The sequence below is a fragment of the Zingiber officinale genome, chromosome 7A, assembly GCF_018446385.1.
Source record: "Zingiber officinale cultivar Zhangliang chromosome 7A, Zo_v1.1, whole genome shotgun sequence".
Taxonomy (NCBI): Eukaryota; Viridiplantae; Streptophyta; class Magnoliopsida; order Zingiberales; family Zingiberaceae; genus Zingiber; species Zingiber officinale.
In genome coordinates this window covers 122,484,735-122,505,852 of record NC_055998.1, presented here as the reverse complement: position 1 = coordinate 122,505,852, position 21,118 = coordinate 122,484,735, and the positions used below count along the sequence as shown (strand labels likewise).

The 21,118-nt window shown below is 34.7% G+C and overlaps 1 pseudogene; it reads left to right on the top strand.

Annotated features, from left to right (window-relative positions):
* The first annotated feature begins 2,815 nt into the window (after positions 1–2,815).
* Positions 2,816–5,157, top strand: LOC121999682 (annotated as a pseudogene).
* Positions 5,158–21,118: the final 15,961 nt, after the last annotated feature.

Genomic DNA, 21,118 nt, shown 5'->3' with positions numbered 1-21,118 from the left:
CATAGTGTAAATAGAGAGGAATGAATTTTTAGACGGTGAGAATAAAAATTTATATAAGAAAGAAACTTTTGAGTGGAAAAGGAAAGGTATAATAAAAATGGACTGCATAATTTTGATATTATGAAAGTTAAATACACAAAATAAAAATCTGAAAATCCGCTTTCGCAATTCACTAAAATGTCGAATTTTCAACTAGTAAAGAGCGATATGAATCAAGGAAAATACTTGTTAGTAAGTGAAGAATTCATAGAATTCAATTATTTTCTAATTAAATTTACATTAATTATAATTAAAGATTAGTTGAATTACTTTAGATTTTTCCGTCCCTACCCACCAAAAGAAAACAAAACAAAATGAATGTAAATAATTGATTCAACTTGGTGGGTAGGGCGCGCAATGGAGGACCAGTTGAATTATTTTAGATTTTTCCGTTGAATTGAGAGTGGCACTTGTCAGATCAGCCGTAGATATTTGTCTACCACATCAAGTATGCGATGGTAGAGATCAGGACATATGGTGATTGACGATAGGGAAATATTAATAGGGTTTAATTAAAAAATATGGATAGTGTGCTTAGCTAAAATGACTAGAGATTTGCACAGTCTTCCAAAAATCGAGAGGGCGTCATCAACCAATAAAAGGCGCGCGTCCACAAAAGCGAAGAGAAATGAAAAAATTTGCTAAGTGTCACCACCAACTATCCCGACGAGCATAGATCTCTGGCTAATTAATAGCCAAGCGGTGGCTTTAAACTCGGATGTGTAAAGGATAGCCGAGTGGCAGCTATAACTCAGGTGTGTACAATGATAGCCAAGCAACGGTTCTAAACCTAGGAATGTAAATAATAGTCGAGCGATGGTTTAAACTTAGGTGTGAAATTAATTAGCCAAGTGGCAGCTTTAAATCGGATATGGTCACCATATCCTAGCTGCGGCTTTAAGCTCAGGTCAGTAAGATAAAGCAGAACAAAGACTATGAAGATGATATGAGCTGATCGAAAGCTCAGAAACAGAGAATGCCCGATCAAGGGAAGGTCACTGAAGACACTACTTATTTAGTCAATTAGACTTACAGTCTCCTTCGACTAGACTTGAGACGAAGACTTGTGATGTAGTGATAAAGGGGGCCCACCAAGCATGGGTTAAAGGCGGAGACAGTAGTCGACGTGAAAGTCAAAGTCAAAGTGGCCAACGATGGTCAACGGTGGTCAACGGTCCCACCAAAGATAGCTGAGCGGAAATTGATGTCAACTGTCGATCGGGCATGAAGTGTCCGATCGACCAAGTGGCTTGTCTGAGCAGAACACCCATCCGATCAGGAGCACTACAGCAAGAACATCATATGCTCATTACAGATCAAAGGAACGTTAAGGTGACCGGAGCACTTATCCGGTCGGACGGAAACAATCTACTGAATCAAGTCACTGTAAGGAAAAGCAGCAGAGGTTAACTGAGAGGAAGAGTTCCGGCCAAGCGACTACCCACTCGGCCGAACAGTGAGACTATTTCCATATCTCTTAATATCTCTTTGGAAGGTAATGTTGCTAACAACATGACATGGTCAACAGACGAATCGTAAGACGGAAGCTTCTACTATCACATCGGGGATTTGCATGTCTTGTTAAGGTATGGTGTCAGAGACACTTTTCAGACATGTCCTTTTATATGATGGTTAGGAAAGTGTGTCCGCACCTTGAGGAGCATGTACATCGTCCACTGGGGCACTATATAAAGAGGGGTCCATGCACCGACCTAGATATGTGTTATTCACGCTTATGCTTTCACTGTTGCTACATTGCTCTGTTGCTCTATTTTCTACTATCACTATGTGAAAATAGACATTAGACTTCGCCACTGTTTACTTCGACAATCAACTATTGCGAAGTAATATATGATAATCAACTTCGATAATAAATTTGATGCAGTAAATATAATTTTATACTTCATAGGTTTAAAAACGTGGGTCTCACTTCTAATTTTATCTGACTTTTTACTTCATAATATATATTTGGAGAAGTAATAAATTATGAAATAAATTTTATAGGATAATTGGTGAAGTAATAAGTTAAATAGATTAATATTGGTGCTATAGTTGCTTAAAAGTTGAATTGGTTTATTATAAGGAATTTGCACCGAACCCTAAACATTAGATCTGCACTTTACTTCTCCCGTTTTCTCTTCATCGCTTTCTCCCCGACGTGCGACGGCCCGTCGCGATTTCTCCCTGACGCACGACAGCCACTCGACACCAGCCTTCTCCTTCGTGCCCCTCCCCCCGATGGCTACCTCCTCCTTTGGCGTTTCTCCTCGACGCGAGACGACAACTTCTCCTTCGGCATTTTCTCCCTGACGCCGAGAGTCACCCGACACTAGGTTTCTTCCTTTTCGATCAGTAAAATTTCTATCAGTAAAATTTCTAACTCGATAAATTTTAACCTATTGATAATTTGTGGCCATACCAGTAAACAAAGAGGTCGATCGAAAGTCACCCCTCGTTTCCCTCCATTAGAGGCCGTAGCTTTTAGCTCTGTTTTGAAATCCATGTTCAAAAGTAATCCTTCTGTTGTTGAACTGCCTGAACGGAGACAGAGAAATGTCTCCTCTGCAACTCGAATCATTGCCTTTCCTTCATTCCATTCTCAATTGATCAGTGAGAGTTACAACTTACTGTTTTGTGCTCACTTATTTACCCCTCATCTCGATACTTTTCATATGGAGGCAATGAAACACATGGCATGGGTTACTCTAACCTGCTCTCTGATATATTTATTCTCGTTCATCTTTAATGAACAAATTCTATCTATTTTGCTAAACAAATGTCCTTGGTTTGTATTGCTTAATTTACTAAACAATAGTATTTGCCTAAATTGATTTAGTGGTATTTCTTTCTAAACATTCCTTTTATAAATTTATTTTTCAGGGCACATTTCTGTTAGCAACATGGCGTGGAATTCAAGTTGCTATTAAAATGTTTGGTGAAGAAGTCATGACCAATGAGGATAAAGTGTGGGTTGGTCCTATATTACTTGGTGAAATTTCTGTTTGCTAAAATTATAATGTTTTGTGGCCTGTGGGGATATTAGTACCTTGGTCTCTTGAGACACATATATAGTTTTTCAATTAGATTTTCCCCTCTTTTCTACAGGAGTGTGTTTATTGATGAGCTTGCCTTACTTCAAAAAATAAGGCATCCAAATGTAGTGCAGTTCGTGGGAGCTGTTACTCAAAGTAGTCCAATGATGATTGTCACTGAGTATTTACCAAAGGTTTTTTCTTGACCTTCATAAATATTATTCTTGGTATATATTGGGAGTATATGTCATATTAAACTATCTAATAGTAGTTTTTACTTCATTCTACTATGGCACTTTATCTTATGCCCTTCTGGTGCTAGGCCATGCTATCTAACTGTGGTGTGATAATGGACTATGTTTGGTTTTTGCAGTTATTTTCAACCTCTTATTCTGTGTTTTTTGAGTGTTTGGCATGACAAACTTTCCTTACCAATCCAAGATCAATTTAGTTCAATTCTTTGCTTATGCAATATGCAGGGTGATCTTCGTGCTTATTTGAATAAGAAGCGCCCAAGTCAGAAGATGACGATCAAATTTACACTTGATATTGCTAGGTACGTGGATTAGTAATAAAGAATGAACTAAGCTTAAATTATCATTCTTGTTAAGTTGATAGTTTGACTCTTTTCTGTTATCTAATATGTGACTAAAAAAATTTCAGAGGCATGAATTCCTTGCATGAGCATAAACCAGAAGCCATCATTCACCGTGATCTTGAGCCATCCTGTGTGATTGCATAGTTTTGTCTTTTCTTTCCTTATACACAGAGTTCAGCTTATGTTATCATGTTGGTTTTTAATTTAAATAAGATTTCATTTGATCTATTGATTTATCAGAAATATCTTGTAGGATGATTCTGGACATCTAAAAGTAGCAGACTTTGGAATTAGCAAGATGTTAAAAATGACAAAAACTGTAAGGGAGGATAAGCCTTTAACTTCTCTAGACACCGCATTTGAGTACAATTATGCATCTATACTCTATTATCTCATTCACTATTTTTGTTTTGGCTTACTTTGCTTTTCATTTCCTTGAATAGGCGGATACATCGCCCCAGAGGTCCTCCGCAATGAAGAGTATGATACCAAAGTGGGTGTGTTTTCTTTTTGTTTAATTCTGCAGGAGGTAAAATTGTTTACCCTTTCATTCATTTGTTTATTTATTTGAAAACAAAAAACTTGGCCGTGAAACAATATGAAAATGTGATGACGTACAACACAATACTATCAGAAGGAGACCCAAATATATTGATTCATCATGTTCCACTTGGGGAAGGGAATTTCAAGGTATCTATTAATGTTGTCATAGATGAAGGAGCAGAGCTCCCAATCCCAATTCGGTCTGGACCAACAATCGTCAATGATGTTGTTGGAGCAATTGTTGAGAGTTGATAATTTTACCAACAAAAAAGGTATTTTCAGTTTCTATGAATAATTGGTATTTGAAAAAAATCTTAATTATCATTTGAATACTCATATGAATATTTTAAATTATTATAGAAGAATGTGCAACCATAATTATTTCCTCTATTGGATATTCATGGTCATCAGAACAAGTACAAGGAAATTGAAAAAACATTATCGATGACATGCAAGTATATCTATTTATATGTTGTCAAATTGATGTCGGAAGATGAGAGTATACACATAGAATTTGATGAAGTTATGTTTGGATGTCCTAAAAATGTATGGTTGCTAAGAGAAGATATCTTGTGCTTTATGGAGATGAAAGAGATAGGTGTTAGGCAAATTTTGATTTACATGGGGTATGTTATGTCTTAAATACAATATTTGTTCAAATGCTGTGCTTTGTTTGCAATATTTATTCACATATTTTGTTTGGTTTACATGGGGTATATTTAGATTTGTCATTACTTTATCATTACCTTGCAATTATCTTGTAGTTACCTTTACAAATACTTGAAGAAAGAAAATAGAGCTGAGTATGTTTCATTTGTGGATCCTGGTCACATACCAACATGTGGTGTGGGCAAAGAAGACAGTAAATTGTCACAACATATTGCTGAGCAGTTGAGAGCATCAAACAGAGATAGTATCTGCTTCATTCCATACAACACTGGGTAAGATTTTAATTATTTATCAATTCCTACTACATACTAGTCAATGTTATATTTTCATTTATCCATGTACTATTAGATTCTGACTATAATTAATAAAGTAGGTAGTAGATTATGTTGATTGTGAATATATACATTAAATTCATTAGAGGTTGAAAAAATAATTTTCTATTTTTTACAATGTAGTGGGGTCAAGTTATACAATGCATCAAGTGATATTTCAAAAGGATCTGGTTTAAACAATTGACGGTACGTATTATGACTATGTATTTAGACATCAGTTAATAATTCTTATTATTTGGATTATAACTTATTGATGACATTTTCAATTTGATTAGGGTAATCTAAAGCAAAAAGGTGGTATTGAATGTGGATATTGTATAATGCGATACATGAAAGAGATAGTCTTGGATGAATATCCCCAATTGGAGATGAAGGTGAATTTCTTCTTTATAAAATATCTTCTTTATGAAATATTGAATCATTTTACATTGACTCTTAAACTTCTATTTATGTTTCAATTTGCAACATAAAAAAAAAAAACAGTATTACAATCAATCTCAGTATGCTGAAGTCAGAAGTGAATGGAGCGGATTCGTCTACTTCTATATAGGTGCTTAAGTGTAGGCTGTGATATAAATTTTGAATTTATTTAGAGATTTATGGATACAAAAACTTTTGGGTATGGTTAAACGTGTCTTTTATGAATACACTTTTGGATTGTATTTGATACATATTTATGATATATTTGTTTAATTTTGATAGTGAAAAATATTGTGTGATCATATACTCTTTTGGTCAATTAAAATTATATTGTAGTAAAATATTATCAATTACTTCGATGGTACGAATAAATGATGGAGTAATACAACATAAAAGACTTTTATAAATTTAAATAGTGGCGTAGTTAAAAAAAACTATTTACTTCACTACTGATCAAATTTGGGAAGTAGTTCGTATCAATTATTTCGCTACAATTGAATTTTTTTGTTGTAGTAAAATATGCTCTATTACTTCTATACTTTGATGAAGTAGTACGATAATAAATACTTCGACTAAGTCAAATTATACGGAAGCAAAATAAAACATTTATTATACCAAAATTTAAAAAATGTGAAGTCGTATACATATTTTACTTCGTCAAATAACGTAACTTATGAAGTAATATATCATCATTTACTTCGATATTTTTAAAGGTCTTAATGAAGTAATAGAGCTTTTTTACTTCGAAAATGGTTCAATTTTTAACCGGTTTTGAACCGGTGATAGACTTCGGTAATATGTGGTGAAGTAAAAAATTTACCCTTTTACTTCACGTGCGTCTACTTTGGTAATTAAGTACCTATTACTTCGGATAATATCCAAAGTCTATTAACGATTTTCACATAGTGTATTATAGTGACTGACTTGACCGTCAGAAGGCCAAAGTCGAGGACCCCTTCCATGGTCTGGCACTGATGTTTCCTGTGTTGCAAAACAGAGCAGAGTCTTCACGCGGTCAACCGAGGAGCCATATCCCTAACTAGCCTTCTTCACAATTTTTGGACAAGATCAGGGAACATAGGAACTCTCACTAGTAAATTAATAAAGGTAGTAAATATGATGATTAAGATAAGAATTAGTATTTTGTGTACACAAGAGACAAAATGGGTAGGCGAGGAAGTAAAACTGCTAGAGAACTCGGGGTTTAAGTTATGGTATATAGGAAAAAGTAAAGCAAGAAATAAAATGGGTATTGTTGGAGATAATTCGTTAAAAGATAAAGTTGTATGATTAGTTAGAAAAGAGAATAGAATTATAGCCCTTAAGATAATAGTTATGAAAGAAACTATGAACATAATTAGCATATATGCACCGTAAGTAGGATTAGATGGGTTGGTGCAGTTTGCACTAACGGTCTAACTCAGGTTTTGATCAATGACAAGTAAGTTAAGTTAGGTTTTGTTATGATCTAACCACTTGATTAAGTGTGCATGAAATCCAGCTAGGTCGATGAGCCGACCAAATAGTTGGTACAAAGTCCAGATAGGTGGACGGGCTGACTGGATATCTGGTAAGAAATTCAGCTAGGTCAACGGGCCCATCGGATAGTTGATATGAAGTCTAGATAGGTCAACGGGTTGACCAGATATCTGACAAGAAGTCCAGTTAGATCAACGGATTGATTAAGTTTTAAAGTTCAGGTTTTTATTAAGGTTACAGTTAAACTTTGATTAAGTTTTAATTTTTAGTTAATTAATTTTTTTTTAAAAAAAATATTTTTAGAAGAATTTTAAAATAATTTAAAAATAATTTTTAAAAATTTTTTAAAATAATTTGTAAAAGATTTTTAAATGGATTTTTAAAAGATTTTTAAAGGAATTTTTAAAAGATTTTAAAATACTTTTAAAAAGTGTTTTTAGAAGATTTTTAAAGGAATTTTTAAAAGATTTTAAAAAAAGATTTTTAAAGGAATTTTAAAAATATTTTTAATGGAATTTTTAAAATAATTTTTAAAAGGATTTTTTAAAAGATTTTTTCCAAAAGAATTTTAAAGGAATTTTTAAAATATTTTAAAATAATTTTCAAAAGGATTTTTAAATTAATTTTTTAAAAAATATTTATTTAAAAATAATAATTTTTAAAATAATTTGTAATTTAATTTTTATTTTTTTATCTCATCCGATTTGTATTGTCAATCAAGGGTATCCTATAGTTGTGTAAGATGATTAGTTTAAATTTTATTTAGAAAATAGTTTGACCTTAAGTTAGATTCAGGTTTACCGTCAATCAATTAAATGTATATTTCAAAAATCGACTTACAAGTTGTGGCGAGACATAGGGGTCTTCTTGGATATTGAAGTAACGATCACTTTTAGACAAAGTTTTTTAAAGAAATTAGACATTTAATTTTCCTATTAATAAACCTTGATCTAACTAGTTTATGATGTGGTGAGTTAGCTTCAGTTAGTTCAACTTATCTAGGTAGACCATGCATGATTCGTCTTACCTTACTTGACTCTCTACACTAAGTTTTCCTTATGTACTATAATCTCACCCCACCCTAGTAATATGTTGGATAAGAACCAAAGTATCTTTTTAGTCTAGTCCTAACTATCCAGATAGATAGACTATATTTTTTTAGGTGTCAACCAATTTAGAATCACCGCCGAATCATAGATGTTGTTTTGTTATGTTCAATTAAACTTGATTAAGATTTAACTAATATTTTAATTAATTATTTGATTTGAATTTTTAATTTTAAATTAATTAAGTGTATTAAATTATCTTCTTTGAAAAGTGTATTTATGATTAAAATGTTCTTTTGATTTTAAATTTATTAAATTATCTCTATTTAAAATATTATCTTTAATATTTAATTTTTTTATTAATTTTAAATTTATTTAAATTATCTTTATTTAAAAGATTATATTTAATATTTTATTAATTTTTAATTTAGAATTTATTAAATTGTTTGAATTATCTTAGTTTAAAAGTTTATCTTTAATGTTTAAATTTTTATTAATTTTTAATTTCAAATTTATATGATCCAGTTTTAGTATTTTAAGTTTATCATTATATTCATATTTTTTTTATCTTTTAAGTTTATATTATTAGTTGAATTTATTAGATTAATTTTATCTATATTATTATCCTTAAGATTGAAAGATTTATTAATTAAATTATTTTATTTTTAGATAAAAATTTCTAGATTGACATTATTTATATTATCAAATATTTTATTATGGTATTTATTAATTTTATCTATATCTATTTTGTCATTTTTAAAATTTTAAATTTAAATTTATCTTAATTTTTGAATTAATTAAATTATTAATTATTTATGAATTTTAAAGATTTTTTATCAACTAATTTATTTAAATTTGAATTTGTTGAATTAATTAAATCTATTTTTTTAGAATTTTCAAAATTAATTAAATTTTTAGAATTAATACTTTCATTTTCTGATTTATTAATTAAGTTTTTTGAATTATTAATTGATTTATCTAATTCTGAATTTGATGAATTAATTGCATTTAAATTTTTAATAATTAATTTATTTGAATTTACAAAATTATCCGAACCTAAGTTATTAAAAGAGGAATTATTCTATCATGCAACATACTAGGGGTATTTTCATAATTATACAAGTCGTTTAAATTGTTACTAACAAGGGTAATTTGATAAATATTACTAACCGCAAGCGCAATCTCTAATTCTGTCGACTTTTTTGTTGATTTAGACTTGTGTCTTGGTTCGACTTTTATTTGATCCTCCATCTTTGACAACTCCTTATGAAGCTCGTTCAACCGGGTCCAAAATTCGTGGGTATCTTTGACCTCCCCTATTTAAGAAGCATGTAATTATATTAAGCAATAAATTTGAAATTAATTTTATTACCTTTGGGTTTACATTCGAATTTTGAGAAGATATTTTCAGTGTCATGTCGTCATCGAAGTCGTTTAAGGATGAAGCTTTCCATCTGCATCCTCCATAGATTGAATTCGTTCATCTTGCACATCTCGTATGGAGTTGGTTCATTAACATTTCGACCGAGCATGTCTTTGTTCACTATTTTTTTTGCAAAGAAAATTTTATAGAGAATTTTCAAGACTAGGTCTTGGGATCAGTAGTATGGGAGAAAAGAATATCATATTCAAAAAATATTGCACGAGTGGTGTTGCACTAAACTTTGAGGAAAAATAATAAAATAATAAAAAATAATAATAATGATAAATTTGTCAGAAGAAGTTATTGCACCAATTCTAACTAATGGTAAAAAAAGCAAAATCAGAAAAAAAAAAAGTATAAGTAAATTTTTACTCAAAAACAATATATATATATATTTTTTCAAAATAGAAATCCCCTGCTTAATTGGTGGTTGTATCAATTCAGAGCGTCATTGCTCTGATACTACTTGTAGGATCGAGGCATGTGAGAGAAGGAGGAGGGAGGGGAGGAGGGGGGGTGAATCACATGTATTCTTTAAAACGATTTTCTTGTTCAAAACTAAAAAAAAGGTGAGTGTGCAGCGGAATTAAAAGTAAGAACAAACACAGAAAAACACGAGCGATTTATTTGGTTCCGATCTTTCATCGACTCCTACTCTAAGACCCACGATTAGGAGTTTAAACAAACCGAATCGAGCCAAATATGTAAAAAAATATGAGGCTCGAATTCGGCTCGAAATAGGTATATTCGAGTTCGAGCTCGATTCAAAGCTCGAAAATTTTAAAATTTTTGGTTTGAGTTCGGTTGGAATTAGGGCTTGGGTTCAAGTTTGGCTCGAAAGATTCGAACATATTTACGAACTATTCAAATTATTGCTCAAAAATAGTTGCTCGAAAAGCTCAAAATTTATTTATATATTAACTTATATTAATAAAATATTAAGGCTTGCGAGCAGCTCACAAATATTCGAACAATATAATTTGGGTTTGAGTTCGGCTCGAAAAAAGTTCGAATATGTTTGAGTTCGGTCGAATTCGATAAATTCGAATATGAATCAAATATTTTTTGAGCTGGCTCGAAAAGCTCACGAGTTGGCTCGATTCATTTGCACCCCTACCCACGATCCCTCGAATCGTATCGATGAACAATCCACTATAAATTTCTTTCGGAATCGCCGGAAGAGAGAATCAAGTACAAGAATGAAAATGACAGTGTAACAAGCTTACATTTCCTTATGCAATTATAAAAGTAAATGCACAATTTAAGAATTCTTTACCAACATTAGAAGGATTGACTATGAACAAGCTCATATGTCTGTGTCGAACTGTCGGAAAGGTATGTCACTGAGTAGTAGTGCAGCAACAGCAATATCACGAAGATGGCACGGCAGGATGATTGTGGAAGCTCGAGAATTAGTTTCAGTATTCCTTTTGCTGGCTGAACATTGCTTTTAAAGAGTGTTAAGGGTGCCTTCAATCTCATCTAAGGTGCCTCTAACCTCAAATATGATCCCTTAAGCTTCGATCGCGATCAGTCACGCAGACTGTGATTTCTATCCACTCGAGGGTGTCTTCCATGCACTCTGAGGCACCTCCATGCAGCTCCGAGGTGCCTCCATGCAGCTCCAAGGCGCCTCCAACTCTTTTCAAGGTGCCTCCCTTTCGTGAGAACTTTATCCTCAAAGTTCATCCACGCGTAGCTCCAATGACTTACCTCACTTTCCATTTACAGTCTCTTAACTTGCCTCTTGATTCACCAAGTCTTCTTGCCAATTGTCAGGTCCGCAGACTCAATTGTATTTCGGCTAGTTGTTAGGTCTCATAGATCCAACTAAACTTCCTACAAGATATCGGGTCACTTCTTTAACCTATCTAGACTTCCCATCAGCTATCAAGTCCAACAAATGTAGTTGGATTTCAATCTGGTGTCATGTTCTTTAGACCCGTCAATTCTTGTACACTTGCTAAAAATATCAGATCACACAGAACTTAACTTTAACTATTTATCATTCATCAAACTATAAATTTGATCATTGGTGTCAACTACACTAATAAAATTTAACAGACTCTATATATATATTTCATAGGTTAATATCGTAATAAATATAATATGTGGAGTGTTTGATAATATAATTATATAGATATAGAATATAGATGATGAAACTGTTTGATACGATGGAGATGGAACAATGTGACATTGCTCTGATTATGATGTGACACGTGAAGAAAGAATCTCATCTTAGTGATATTATAAATAGCGCCCCTCCCACAAGCACAAGTACGAAAAATCATCTACGCATGCTATATGTCAGGTTTTTTTTTTTCCTTCTGACTTAATATCTGAGTGGCTGAGCCGCTTGCTATATCTCATTTTTTCCCTTCTTAATATCTGAGTGAGTAAGTCGTGGTATCTCTGATCATCCTCTTACCATCTTTTTAATGTTCCCTTTTCCTCGCACTCTCTCTTCTCCCGTTGTCTGGGACGTACTATTGATCAAAGATCGTCCATCTTCTGTTGGATTAGAATTAATGAATAGCACACCCAAGGCACACACTAATATGCAAGAGGAATAAAGTGAGGAGGAAGATAACTGGTAGAATACTTTCTTACATTGATAAAGAAGTTGAAAAAAAAAATGAATTGATTCATTACACATCTCTAGGCCCCTTTAAATACACCACAACCCTAAGAATAATTCCACTATTTTATCCCATGAAAATATAAAGATTAATTCTACTCATTTATCCCTTAAAACTAGGAAAGCTTATCACCACTAACGCAAGGAAAAAATAAAATAAAATAAAAAACACGTAGCCACTACTTATCATGTCCGGATTATATGCTCACATTACCCCTCCTAATCCTGACATGGTTCTAAGTCACGGACGCCGAGTAGTTGTCGCATGGTAGCTAGCTTCACTCCCGACAATGCTTTTAGTTAATACATCGGTTTGCTGTTCTCCGGTATTAACGAACTCAACCAGAATCTGTCCACCTTTGGCACCATGAGCAGTCCATCTGTCTGCACCACGAACAAGTCCATCTGTCTGCACCACGAACAAGTCCATCTGTCCGCGTTATCCATGGCTCCGCTTCTTTGGCCCCGCACCAAAGTCTATTTGCACACCAAGTGCTCGGCCCACAACTCGATCTCTTCGGTACCACAAACAAGTCTTGTCTGTTAGTTCTCTTGGCGCCACGGGCAAGTTCGTCTGCTCGCACATTCGTTGCCACAAACAAGTCCCGTCTGTCTGCTCCTTCGGCAACATGAGCAAGTCCATCTGCTCGCACAACGGACAAGTCCATCTGTCCACCTTTGCTGCTTGGCATATGTTGCATACCTGCCACGCCCGCTTCACTGCCAAGTTCGCCTCCTGCAAACTTGGGCTTGGAACGTGCCCAGTGCACCGTCAATCCTCTGCTTGGTATGGATTGCGCCCATGCCACACTTGTTGGTTTGCCAAGTCTTCCTCTTGTAAGACTTGGGCTTGGGCAGCCCTGCACTACCGCTCTGCTTGGTATGCCTTGCGTGCATGCTCGACTCGGATGTATGCCAAGTCTGCCTCCTGCAGACTTGCACATGGACAGTGCCCCGCGCACTGCCGGTTCGCTGCTTTGCATGTGCCCTAGCCAGGTTGGGTCTTCTAGTCTTGCTAAGAGACAGGCTTGCTTGAATATCTTCAAGGTTATCTTGTATAAGTGATTTTGTGTTCGCTTTATCAGCATCAAGAGCTTCCCGCTCCTATCAATCACCTTCATGGTATCTCCTTTCATATGCACGTCATTCTTAGCTTCTGTCAATTGACCAAGACTTATGATATTACTACAAAGTTTCAGAATGTAGTATACCTCGTGGAGAGCCTTCTGGTCGTCGTTCTTGCATTCGAACACTACCGTCCCCTTGCCCATTATCTCAATGGTTGATCCATCGCCAAACCTCACCCTCCCAGTGATGGTTTCATCTAGTTCTTGAAACTTCTTGCGATGGCCAGTCATATGGTTGCTGGCACCGTTGTCAAGGTACCAGACGTCTTTATCTCCTTTCTTAACGCCGCGGTACATCTCCGGTAGCAACCTATCTTCACTGAACAGAATGGTATCCTACCGCTCACGCCTAGTATCAGACTCCTCGTGAGACACGGTCAGCATCAGTGCTGGCTCTTCATCGGTGGCACAAGTGAGGTGAGCCTCATCATCACGCCACTTGTTGTAGCATTTAGACGCATAATGCCCCATTTTCTCGCAATTGAAACACTTTATATGTCTCTTGTCTCGAGTGCCACTGTTGTTGCCACTAGTCCCTCTTGCACTGTCTTGGCGTTTTGTACCACGACCATGACCACGCCCTCGCCCACGTCCACGCTATTTACCACGACTAGGGCTGCTGGACCCACGCCCCTTTCCTCCTGACGAAGTGTCCACATTGCTCCCCTTTTGTCGTATTTGTCATTCGACATGAGTAAGTAGGAGCTCTCCTTCAGTGCCGTTGGTGTTGCCGCGTAATCGTAATGTTCGTTCCTCGTACGCCTTCAGTCGCCCAATAGTCTCCTCAAATGGTATCGTCTCAAGATCGTGAAACTGCTCAATACCGGCAACAATAGGGAAGAACTTATCAGGGACATAATCGAGTAACTTCTTTACCAAAGATGAATCTTCAAGCGTGGCACCAAGAGTGGAGAACTTGCTACTCATGGCGCTAAGTTTGCTAGCAAACTCATCAATCGTGTCGGTCTCCTTCATCCGGAGGGCGTCAAACTCGCTCTTCAACGTTTGTATGCGTGCCTTCTTCACTCGATCACTTCCAAGGTACCTCGTCTTGAGGTTGTCCCAGACTTCCTTCGCCGTCTTCTTTTTTACGATCTGGAGAAGATGTATGCACGTGCCTTTTTATCCTTCTTTGCATCCACCTGAGCTCCTTCCACTGGCTCCACCACCTCCCAGACTCCCTGGGCATCAAGAATCGCCTCTGTCTTTATTGCCCACACAGTATAATTATGAGGGCATAGCATCGGATAAGGAAATGACACTCCGCCGTTCTCCTTCGCAGCAACTTGTGGGATGCCAGACATTTTTGTGGAATCGTGGATTCTTGGGTGTTCTATACTGCCAAGGCTCTGATACCAAATGTTGGCTTAGAATTAATTAATAGCACACCCAAGACACACACTAATATGCAAGAGGAATAAAGTGAGGAGGAAGATAACTGATATAATACTTTCTTACATTGATAAAGAAGATGAAAAAAAATGAATTGATTCATTACACATCTCTAGGACCCTTTAAATACACCACAACCCTAAGAATAATTCCATTATTTTATCCCATGAAAATAGGAAGACTAATTCCACTCATTTATCCCTTAAAACTAGGAAAGCTTATCACCACTAACGCAAGGAAAAAATAAAATAAAATAAAAAACACATAGCCACTACTTATCATGTCCGGATTATATGCTCACATCTTCGACTCCCTTATCCTGATTTTTCCGGGATAGTCTATGACTTCATCAACATCAACGATAGTTCATAGTTAACTTAGGTTCTAGTACTTTCAAAAAATAAAAAAAATAAAAATAGATTCGTTATCTTAGTAGCTCCTAACGTCGGCCCCATAAATATAAAAAAAGATAAATATAAGTATATAGATCTAATTATTACATAAAAATATTATGTGTGTATCATTTGTATTATATCCTGGACATATTACTTTTACTATATCCACATATTTTAGTACTTTCAAGCAAGATGTACACGTTTAATACTTTATTGATATAAAATATAATAATATTCTTAAAGGATTGGCGACAACTAAAGCAAAGGCTGAAACGCGTGCTTAAGATTTTAATATGAAATGTCATTGAGAGAATCCTGGTTAATCAAGGACAAGTAGAACAATTTAATAAACAACTTAGATGAACATGTTAAGCATTTTGAAAATATAGGTAATTTTGAGGGCGGAAAAAGAAATTTTCCATTGATAATGCAAGATATTGCAGCCGTAAGTTAAGTGCAAATGACTTCGTTTCCTATTCCATAAAACCCTTCCTTCCTACTAATTAAAAGGGTAAATTAAAAAATATATAGTGCAAAGAAATTTTTTTATAAATATATTATAACTTAGACTCAAATTATAGATATTTAAATAATAATCTATATATGTTATAGTGACAGCATAGTCGGACGTAATAGACAGTTATAAAGCATGTAGATAAAGTGAACTCTGTTTTTCTCTCCAAATTCTACATGTGTAGTTGCAATGAAGATAACCAACTTTACTGCATCGTCGAAAGTCGGGTGACCTATAAAGGCAATGTTAAAACCTTTAGGTAGAGAAAAAAATCTTTTTATTGAATTCCTCAACGACAATACAGACATTATATAGCCATACAATATAATATGTTAATTACAGTAAATATTAGGATTAAAAAAATTTAATATCTCTATAATAATACAATATTTTCTTTATAAATTCATAATGTTTTTCATGTATTTTTAATATTAGACTTTGTTTATAATCTTACAACCCAACAATCTCCCCTCAATGATATGATATTATTCACTTTGAACATAATTTCTCATGATTTTACTCTTATGCTCTACCCAAAAGACCTTATATCAATGGAGGTATCTTTTCCTTATAAATCAATGATATTTTCTATGTATTTTCAATGTAAAACTTGTTTGCAACCTTGTAATCCAACAATAAAGAATTGAATGTTGTCTATCCTATCATAATTTAGAGATTATATTTCTAATAAGTGATACGCTAATTACATGAAGAATTGAATATTATCAACTAAATGATTATCTTTCCTAACCCACTCCAACACTCCCTCTCAAGTTGGTAGGTAAATGTCTCGCAATCCCAACTTGTTGAGTGAGTAATCAAAATGTCTACTACATACTGCTTTTGTAAGTATATCCGCTAACTTCAGATTTGACAAAAGAAAACTGAATTATCTTTGCTTCTAGATTTCCTTTAATAAAGTGTCGATCAACTTCCACACGCTTCGCCCGATCATGTTGAATTGGATTATAAACAATAGCAATCACTGTTTTATTATCACAAAATAAATCAGTTTCATGATAAGGCACAAAGCCTACTTCAGTTAATAAGTTCTTTAGTCAGAGGAGTTCACACACCCCTTTTGCCATACCTCGGAATTCTGCTTCAGCATTGGATAGAGCCATTACATTCTGCTTCTTACTTTTCTAGATGACTAGATTACCAACAACAAATATAAAAATACCCAGAGGTGGACTTACTATCGGAAATTGTACTAGCCTAATCAACATCTGTATACCCCTTATTCAACATAAACATAAGTTCCTTTCTCATAAATGACTTTAGATATTAGAGAATTCGAACCACCACTCTCATGTAATCTTTACTTGGGTTGTGCATGAACTAGCTCACCACACTTACCGTATATGCAATATCAGGTCGAATATAGGAGAGATAAATTAATTTTCCTACCAATTTTTGATACCTGCCCTTGTTTGTTGGAACCTGATCAAGGTATTCTCCAGGCCTGCGATTTTGGATTATTAAGGTGTCCACAGGTTTCCAATCTAGTAGTTCAACTTCTGCTAATAAGTCAAGAACATATTTTTGTTGAGAAAGAAATATACCCTTCTTCGAGTGAGCAACTTCAATGCCTAGGAAATACTTCAATCCTCTAAGATTCTTCATTTCAAATTCGGTGGCCAGCCTTCCTTCTAAATTAGCCATTCCTTCTGGGTTATCTTCTGTAATGATCATGTCATCCACATATACTATTAGAGCAGTTATCATACCCTGATGATGCTTTAAGAATAATGTGTGATCTGAGTGGCTTTGTTTGAACCCATATCTTCTCATGGTAGTAGTTAGACGACCATATCATGCTCTAGGAGATTACTTCAGCCCATACAAAGTTTTTTGCAACCACTTTAGTTTGAGTATATGTTTGATAACCTGGAAGCACTTCCATGTATATTTCTTCTTGCAGATTACTATGGAGGAAGACATTTTTTACATCAAATTGATATAAAGGTCAATCAAGATTTACTATAAGAGACAATAGTACCCTGATAATATTTAATTTAGCTACTGGTGAGAAAGTTTTCTGATAGTCTATATTGCATGTCTGTGTATAACCTTTCGCCACTAGCCTTGTTTTATATCTCTCAATCGATCCATTGGCGTTGTATTTGATAGAAAATACTCATTTGTATCTCACTATATTTTTATTCTTTAGTAGTGATATTAACATCCATGTCTTGTTTTTAAGCAATGTTGTCATCTCTTCCTCCATTGCTTGAGTCCACCTAAGATTCACCAGTGCCTCTTTTACACTTGTAGGAACTTGAGCTGAGGATAGTTCAGATACAAAGTATTTTAGAGGATCAGACAACCTTAGTGTAGGTAATTCATAGCTAATAATAGCAGTTTTATCACTAGCATAAGAATGTAACTCAATGATACTTTCATGAGATGGGATGGTGGATACTGGCGAGGGAGGGGTCTCGAGCAGTGATTGCATGGTGTTGTTTGGGCCAGAAAGAGTTTCGCCAATTGGTTTGTTGTGCCGTCTAGACAAGGAGTGGTTCCTCCCAGGCAATCTGTTGTTTCTCCTAGGCAGGTGGTCGTGCCTGGATAGTTTAGTTGTTTGCTTGAGTCAAAAAGTGGAATGTTCACTTCATTTAGTTGGTCATATGAGAGCCACGTAGTCCCTTCTGATACCTTCTCCCCATGAAGGGAAGTAATGGAGGAGTAAAATAATTCAGATTCCATGAATGTAACATCCAAAGTAATATATGTATGGTGAGTCGATGAGTCATAACATCGATATCCCTTCTGGTGAGTACCATATCCCACAAAAATGTAGCGAGTGGCACGAGGATCAAGCTTGATCTGTTGGGTTTTAGGAAGATGGATAAAGACCACACACCTAAAAATACAAGATGGAAGCATCAGAATGATAGGTAATGAGACTAAGGCCGCCAGAACTTGTAGAGGAGTTTGGAACCCCAAGACTTTAGAGGGTATTCGATTAATGAGATATACAACGACACATACGGTGTCAGCCTAGAGGTGCGACGGGACATGTGCCCCAAGTAGGAGGGCTTAAGTAGTCTTCAGAATATGTCAATTTTTACACTCCGTAATGTCATTCTTGTTGGTTGCTACTCGGAATATCGTCCTAGTTCCCCTGTACAAAAATTTGTACAAGTATAGAACTTTCCTAGCTACCCATGTGTTCTACTAAAGTTAATTTGGATTGCAAACGATGCTTAACATTATTAATCCAAATTTTCCTTTAGAAGTTAAACTTGGATTGGGAACGAAACTTAACATTCTTACTCCAAGTTTAATCGATGTGATCTTCCTAAGTTAAACCATATTATAAAAGTTATCAAATATCTATTTCTAAGATCGGCTTCCAGGTTAAACATGGCGAGGCACTAGACCTTCTTAGGTATGAGATCATCCACCACTTCCTAGACAAAGCCTCACAGAGAAATTGGATATTTAACTTTTTACAGTAAACTAGATTTAACTATAAAGACCTCAATAGAAGTACAATATCGAAACATGAAATCGAAACGAAAATCAATAACAAAAATGATAACTAAAAATCGATAACCTCTTGTGTTTAATTTTACAAGATCTATACAAAAGGATAAACTAGTCATGATGAGGAAACTAATAACTAGTTATACCTTTCGTAGCTTATAGACCTCTTGATCTTCTATTGTATTCCTCTCCTTCTCTTGAACGTTGTGTGGGCGACGATCTTCCAAGAGGTAGTCCACCCAAGCTTCTTCCAAAGCTTCCAAGATTTGGTCACCAACTATCCTCCAAGGGATGCTAGACAAGAGAGCTTCCTTCTCTTCTTCTTCTCCTTCAAGCAACCGACCACCAAGAGATCACCACCAATTGATGCCGCCCGCCTCCAAGAGAGAAAACAAAAGGAGAGAAGAGAAAGAGCAAGGGCCGGCCACCAAGGAACAATAGAGAGGAATAAAAGATGTATTATGATGTGAGGCACCCCTCCTTCTCTTTTATATTCCTTGGTCTTGTCAAAAAAAGAAAGTTTTATAACAAAAAAATAAAACTTCCTTTTCTCCCATGACATGGCCGACCACATGCTTATGCTCCAAGCAAGGAAAGATTTTAAAAAATAAAATAAAATCTCTTTTGTGGATAGTTATAAAAGGAATAATTTATAAATTAAAATATCTCTCTTTTAAATCCTTTTATGGATATCTATAAAAGATCAGATTTAAAATAAAACATGGTTTCAAAAAGGAAAGTTTTATAACAAAAATTAAAATCTTTCTTTCACATTATAGATAACTACAAATAAAGAAAGATTTCAAATCTCTCTTTTATTCCTTTGTAGAAAGTTATAAAAGGAAAGATTTTAAAATTTAAAACTCTCTTTTAAAACCAACATAAAAGGAAAGTTTTTAATAAAATAAAAACTCCCTTTTATTTCCTTTTATGATCAATCTAAAAAAAGAAAGTTTTATATTAAAATCATCCTTTTAAATCCTTTTTATGAATCTCTATAAAAGGAAAGATTTTATAAAATAAAACTTTCTTCTCTTCATGATGTGGTCGGCCACTTGCTTAGGCACCAAGCAAGGCTTGACCGACCCTAACTTGGGCTCCAAGCTTAGCTTGGCCGACCCCTTGCTTGGTCTCCAAGGAAGGCTTGGCCGACCCTAACTTGGGCCTTAAGAAGCTAGGCTTTGGGTGGATATAAGACTTTATATAAGAGGCTACAATAGAGACCTAGAGGAGGAATTGACTTTGGTCTCCCGATGAGCTTGAGCTTCCCATGTTCGCCCCGAACACCCAACTCAAGTTCATCAATAATAACTCATATCACTAAAGGGTACTACCGCACCAATCCCATATTACAATATGAGTTCCTTCTTATCATGAGTGTGTTAGTCTTCCTGTGTTTAAGATATTAAATGTCCACTAACTAAATGAGTTACTGACAACTCACTTAATTAATATCTAGCTCCAAGAGTAGTACCACTCAACCTTATTGTCATGTCGGACTAAGTCCACCTGCCGGGTTTACATGACAATCCTTATGAGTTCCTTAAGGGGACATCATCAACCTATATTACTAGGATACAGTTTTATTCTATAATCAACAACACACCATATAAATAATATTATTTCCCAACTTATCGAGCATATTGATTTAACGAGCTAAATCATACCCTTTGATAAATTAAAGAAATAAATATTAAATATACGTGCTTGTTATTATATCATGATTAAGAGTACAAACTTTTATAATAACAGAGGTTTTGTTCTTTTATATAGTCAGTGTAAAAAGAAACTACCTCAAATGATCCTGCTTAATACACTCACAGTGTACTAGTGTAATTTATTAGTCAAGATAAACTAATACCTAATTACACTACAACCACTCCAATGGTTTGCCTCATTCCATCTTGGTTGTGAGCAACTGTTTATAATTTATAAGGAACTGATAACATGAACTTCTGTGTATCTCCTCTTACCATGTT